Here is a 7,334-nt window from a genome sequence, read left to right as displayed (position 1 = left end):
TACACACAATTTAAGAGACCTAACATAACGTTCTATGCTTTTAACATAACATTTCATCATACACACATCATACCATGGCATATTGCATCACAATTAATGGTGTTAATATAACACATGCGGAAGCAATTTGGATCATAGGCTCTCTAAGTACATCAATTATAGTGAATTAGCTAGCATGTTCAAAAGCATTAAAACTCAATAAGTTTGAATACTAACCTTTTGTCGCTCAAGTTTCTTTTTCCTCACGAACCGGTTTCGAACTACCACTAGTGTCTTCTCCTCTATTCTCCGGCCTTAGAACAGGATTGTGGAATCTGGTGAGTGACTAAACTTGGGAGGGATTTAGTATATATGAAGAGAGAGTTTGTGAGAGGTTTTTCTCAAGGTTTTTTCCCAAGGGAAAACTTCCATGTACCATGATCACTCTATTTATAGAATCATGTTTGCATGTTCATGCAAATTTGAGATCGCCAAATTTTGACACTCAAAATTCCACTTAAATGTTTGGGATTATGTGGCAAGCATGCAAGTTTGAGTTCACCAAATTTTGACACTCAAAATTCCACTAAAATTTGTGGGGTTTATTTGGCAAGCATGCAAGTTTGGTTAAACCAAAATTTGACACCTCAAAATTCCACTAACTCACACATGGATCTTTCCATTAAATGAAGTCAACAGCTTGACTTTCTTCATTTTGATTCAACAATTAATTTGAATAATTAATTTCAAATTAAAGTAATATTAAATGATTAATTAAACTATTTAATTAATATTTAATATTAATTCAAATGTCAATCCCAATCAATTCCGACACATATTTGATTAAGATATTTAAATCTTATTTAAATATATCAGATTCTCTCTTTTTGTTTAATTCGTAAATAAAACAAAAATGCGGTTAAATATATCGTATATATGTAGCGCATATTCTCTAATATGAATTCGAACACTTCGAACTCACTCGTCACACTGTTCTATGGTTTAGTTCGATATGAGCTAGCAAAGGGACCTAATGGACCTATAGATCATGGGCTCCAACGATCCAAGATTAACCGGTTAAACTCATTAACCTTGTTAACCAACATTCGTTAACTACTATGACACTCCACTATAGCCTAATAGTTGCACTCCCCTCACTGTAGATATATTTCTGTCCATTTGATATAACTATGATTAGTAAGTCGATCCTTCACAGGTTGTTCGTAACTAGAGCTGGGTCAATTTACCGTTTTGTCCCTGAAGACATTTTTCAAGACCTGGAGTTAGTGCTTAAGAGAACTACCTCTCTTCTATCCCTAAAAGTCGGTAGGAGCAAATTTCATCTTGCACCCCACGTCCCCAGCCATTCACCCAGTCTTACCCCTGAAATGGGAGGCCTATTGAGTCGGCAAACTCGAGCCACTCTCATCCATGAAAATCTAAGGATAATTCCGAAAAAACAGGAGTTCATGGTTAGCTCAAGATTAAAATTGAATTACTAGGCCATCGAATGAAAAGAAAATCAGTCTCAAGAGTAAACGACATTATAAAATGTGAGTGATTTTCTTCATGGTCCGATCTTATAAAATACTCATTGCATAGGACACCCTCACTCACATGCCTCCACATGTACGATTTAGTGATCACATTGTTTATGTCATATACAAAATTGGGCCGCATCCATAGTGTCCCCATGATAAGGTACTCAGCCTTATCCTCATACTATAGATCATTTTGACTATATACTTGAACTTGATCCACTCTTATGTCTCTACATATAGTTCAAGTAATCATACTATAGTTAGAGTGTTCTTAGTTTATTGGATTTAGATTAATAATCGTAAAGTTCACTTTATTCAATAACAATCTTTACTGAATAAACAACAATAATAACTTTATTAAAAATAGAATATGTTTTTGTTTACATACTGTGATTTTTAGAACATAAAACCCAACAAACTCCCACTTGGACTAAAACTCTAGTGGGGTTTTATAATGTTCAGTAGAGAGAAAGACATAAATACAATAAACTAGGGCATCACATACTCATGCCTTTTCTCCCACTTGCCCTAGATTACATAACTCGTAGTCCTAGACTCACTAGGTGCCCTTCAAACACTTTTGCCGTGAGGGGCTTTGTAAATGGATCAGCAATGTTGTGCTCTGAAGCTATCTGTGTGACGATCACATCTCTTCGTTGCACAATCTCCCTTATGAGATGATATTTGCGCTCAATATGTTTTCCTCGCTCATGGCTTCTTTTTTTTTTTTTTTAATTTGCAACTGCTCCACTGTTATCACAATAAAGAGTGACGGGAAGATGCATATTTGGAACGACTTCCAAATCTGTTAAGAACTTCCTAGGCCATACAGATTCTTTCGCTGCTTCACAAGCAGCAACATACTCAGCCTCCATGGTGGAATCAACAATGCAACCTTGCTTTATGCTTCTCCATATTATTGCTCCTCCATTCAGAGTGAAGACAGATCCTGATGTCGATTTTCTCGAATCTACATCGGTCTGAAAATCTGAGTCAGTGTACCCTGTAAGGATCAGATCCTTAGCACCGTACATTAGCATATAGGCCCTCGTTCTCCTAAGATACTTGAGGATATTCTTAACGACAGTCCAATGAGCACATCCCGGATTTGACTGATATTTGCTGACAATTCCCACAGCATAGCATATGTCGAGCTGGGTACATAGAATGGCATACATCAGACTACCGACTGCTGATGCATAGGGAATGTGTCTCATATCCTCAACTTCTTGAGGTGTCTTAGAACCTTGTTCCTTTGATAAATGAACTCCATGGCTGAAAGGTAAGAATCCTTTCTTGGAGTCCTGCATCTTATATCGAATCAGATAAATGAACTCCATGGCTGAAAGGTAAGAATCCTTTCTTGGAGTCCTGCATCTTATATCGAATCAACAGTTTGTCGATGTACGATGCCTGAGACAATGCTGGTGTTTTGTTCTTGCGATTTCGAACAATTTGGATTCCAAGAACAAATTGAGCCTCTCCCATATCTTTCATTTGGAATTGTGTCGCTAGCAAATGCTTAATGTTAGTCAGAAATCCCACATCATTTCTAATGAGTAAGATAGCGTCAATGTACAACCCCAGAAAAGCTACTATAGAGTTGACTATCCTTTTTATAAACACAAGATTCGTCAACATTCTGTTTAAAGCCATAAGATTTGATCGAAGTATCAAACTTTATATTCCAGGATCGAGATGCTTGCTTCAACTCATAAATGGATCTTTTAAGCTTGCAAACCCTTTGCTCGTGGTCCTGTTCAATGAACCCCTCTAGTTGAGCCATATATATACTCTCTTCAAGATTGCTATTTAGAAAGGCTATCTTAACATTCATTTGCCAAATTTCATAATCATAAAATGTGGCAATAGACAAGAGTATTCTAATCGATTTAAGCATAGCAACAGGAGAGAAGGTTTCTTCATAGTCCACCCCCTCTCTTTGGGTATAACCCTTTGCTACAAGTCGAGCTTTAAAGGTCTGTACCTTACCGTTTTGGTCTCGTTTCCTCTTATAGATCCATTGCAACCAATAGGTTTTATCCCATCTGGTTGATCTACAAGTTCCCAGACTGAATTGAAGTACATTGATTCCATTTCAAGATTCATGGCTTTGATCCACTGATCTGTATCTTCATTATTCATTGCCTGTTTATAGGTCAATGGATCCTCAACGCCATTATCAGGTATGATGACTTGAGTTTCTGCCAAACCCAAGTAACGATCGGGTTGAGTTATAACCCTTCCACTATGTCGAGGCATTCTCAACTCTTGAGAAGGTTGTGATTGACCAGAAGTGTCAGCTTCATCAACAACTCTTGTTTAATGACTAGCTTGATCAGCAACTCTTGTTGTTTTATCAGTAGCTTCTTTAGAAATCTCACTTAATACTAGCTTGCTGCGAGGTTGATGATTTCTTACGTGGTCTTCCTCTAAGAATGTAGCGTTTGTTGATACAAACACTCTATTTTCTTGAGGGTCATAAAACAAATCACCTTTCGTCTCTTTGGGGTATCTTACGAATAGACATAATTTTGAACGACGTTCTAATTTCTTGGGGTTTTGCAACAACACATGTGCTGGACATCCCCAAATCCTAAAGTGACGTAAACTACCTTTATGCTCTTTCCATAACTCATAAGGTGTTTCTGAAACACTCTTAGTCAGAACCATGTTCAAAATGTATGTAGCAGTCTCCACTGCATATCCCCAAAACGGATCGGGTAATTGAGCGAATTTCATCATAGACCGAACCATGTCTAATAGAGTTCTATTTCTCCTTTCTGATACACCATTTTGTTGAGGCATACCAGGAGCTGAGAGTTGAGACCTTATTCCATGTTCTATCATATAGTCTTGAAATCTTAAGTCCATGTACTTTCCTCCTCGATCTGATCGAAGTGTTTTAATAGTTTTACCTAAAAGATTCTCAACCTCAGTCTTATACTCTCTAAATTTTTCAAGAGCTTCGGACTTGTGATGCATTAGGTAAAGATAGCCATACCTTGAATAATCATCAATAAAACTGATGAAATATTTATACCCTCCTCGTGCTTTGACATTCATTGGACCATAGAGATCTGTATGCACGACTTTTAAGGTTTCTTTGGCTCTATAACCTTTTTCGAAAAACGGTCGCTTAGTCATTTTACCCTCAAGACAAGACTCACATGGAGGTAAAGAGTTGTCTTCTAACTCATTTATAAGTCCTCTTTTAACCAATCTCTTAATCCTATTCAGATTAATTGGGCCTAGTCTTAAGTGCAAAAGATAGGTATTATGAGAAATATTTTGTCGTTTATTTTGAGTTTCAGCTGTTTTAAACATCTCGGTATTTAAAATAGCTTTTGTTTCGCTCGATTTTAACATATATAAGTTGTTTTCTAGTTTTGCAGAACAAATATGAATACCTCTTTTGCAAATGAACACTTCATTCATTTCTAAAGATACTTTATACAATTGTTCTAATAAACAAGAGATAAATATTCGATTTCTTTTCATTTCAGGAACAAAAAGTACATTATCTAATATAATGAATCTATCTCCAAAAAACAACTTCAAATTTCCTACTGATCTTGCTGAGACAACCTCTCGTGATTCAACTTTGAGTGTTATCTCGCCGTCCGTAAGCATTCTCCAGGAGCTAGTTTCCTGGTAAAAAGAACAAATATGATTAGTGGCCCTTGAATCTAGTATCCAAGTTGAGTTATCATACTCTACTAAACATAGTTCTACAACGAGTAAATCATATTTACCTTGTTGTTGTTGTCTTTTCGGCTTTCTTCTCTGCCAGGTATTTTGGGCAGTTTCTCTTCCAGTGCCCATTTTCGTTGCAATGGAAACATTTTCCTTTATCTGCTTTTTGAAACTTGTGTTTGAGGTTAGTAGGAATCTTATTTTTCCCTTTACCCTTCTTCATCAAAACACTTGATAAGATAAGGAACCACTACAAGGGGAGTAAGATTCGAACTTGAGCCTGAAGCATATATCCGATCTTGAAGTTTGATATTACTAGGTCATCGAATGAAAAGGAAATCAGTCTCAATAGTAAACGACATTATAAAGTGAGAGTGATTTTCTTCATGGTCCGATCTTATGGAATACTCATTGCATAGGACACCCGCACTCACATGTCTCTACATGTACGATTTAGTGATCACATTGTTTATGTCATATACAAAATTGGGCCGCATCCATAGTGTCCCCATGATAAGGTACTCAGCCTTATCCTCATACTATAGATCATTTTGACTATATACTTGAACTTGATCCACTCTTATGTCTCTACATATAGTTCAAGTAATCATACTATAGTTAGAGTGTTCTTATTTTATTGGATTTAGATTAATAATCGTAAAGTTCACTTTATTCAATAACAATTTTTACTGAATAAACAACAATAATAACTTTATTAAAAATAGAATATGTTTTTGTTTACATAGTGTGAGTTTTAGAACATAAAACCCAACAACAATGTATCATATCATAAACAAGTCATAATGTAAACACTTCGTAGTCATATCGTTCTTATACCTATCATAGACATATCATTATGTGAACGTATCTTAGTCATTTCGTCACCAAAACTTAACCTAATGTTATCGTTCTATCAATCTAACACAACCCTATCCCTTTCTACCCGTAACCTAACGGTATTCTTCCATCAATCTCTCTTATCCATATCATATTTAACCTAATGATAAGCCCTTTCTACCCGTAACCTAACGGTATTCTTCCATCAATCTCTCTTATCCATATCATATTTAACCTAATGATAAGAATCACGGTGTTCCAAATGTTCCAATTGGACCTATTACACGATCCAAGGCGCAACCATCATTTGTAGAATTAGAAGCTGATACAATTGACGAAAGACAATTGAATATTTTCACGGTTGAAGTTGGAAAACATTAAAAATGTCAACAACAAAGTTTAAACCTATACAAGTGAAGCCTAATAGATTTCAAGTTTATTTCTTTAACCACTCGAACATATCAACATTTGTTGAAAGATCTTATTGTTTTTTTTTTTTTTTTTCATTTTGCAATGGTCAGTTGATCAAAGTTGACTTCGTCATTTGTGGAGATTAAAGGGGATCGAGATTGAATCCCAGCCACAAACGTCTTTTGTCAGGAGACTATAAATACCCACAATATGTTATGTAAAAAATAGATTCGTTGATGAATGTAATTCAGATCTCAAATTGAGACGTTTTCTTGCCATTTCTAAGTTTCAAGCAATTCTTGTGGTAGAATTGCACCCGAGTCATTCAATCAAGCCTTGATCAAGTTAGATTGTGGAGTGACTCAATTTAGAACAAGGTTTCAAATCTTGCTTCTAGATCTTCGATCGTAAGAGGTAATCTAATTCTAGCTTTATCTCTTGGTTGATCCAAATTTCGCATAAGGAGGTGTTAATTACTTTGATTCAAGGGTTCTTGCTAAAATAAAAGCTTGGATCGTTGGGCTGAGGATTAGGGTTGCCTTATCAGTTTGGTATCAGAGCCTAGGCTTACATCTTTGTGGCCGACTTTAGAATTGATTTTATCTTTCATTTCTGCTCTTGTTTATCTTTTCTTTAAATTTGTCCATTTATTTTCTTACTGTCATTTTCAACGTTCTTCATTATCCTTCTACTTTGTTCTTAGTGTTCTGATAAAGATCATATTTAGATCTTGAAAGAAAAAAAATAAATCCTTATCATATTTTCCTTAATATATCTTTATCATTAGATCATTTGCACGTTTATTGAAAGATCAAATAAATTTATATTCTCATTTTTTCCTAAAGCATATAAATCTAGAATTGTTGTGTT

Source organism: Cucurbita maxima, unplaced genomic scaffold, assembly GCF_002738345.1.
Source record: "Cucurbita maxima cultivar Rimu unplaced genomic scaffold, Cmax_1.0 Cma_Scf00010, whole genome shotgun sequence".
In the NCBI taxonomy this organism is placed as follows: domain Eukaryota; kingdom Viridiplantae; phylum Streptophyta; class Magnoliopsida; order Cucurbitales; family Cucurbitaceae; genus Cucurbita; species Cucurbita maxima.
The sequence above is the reverse complement of the archived record's forward strand: the minus strand, read 5'-3'. Positions refer to the sequence as shown.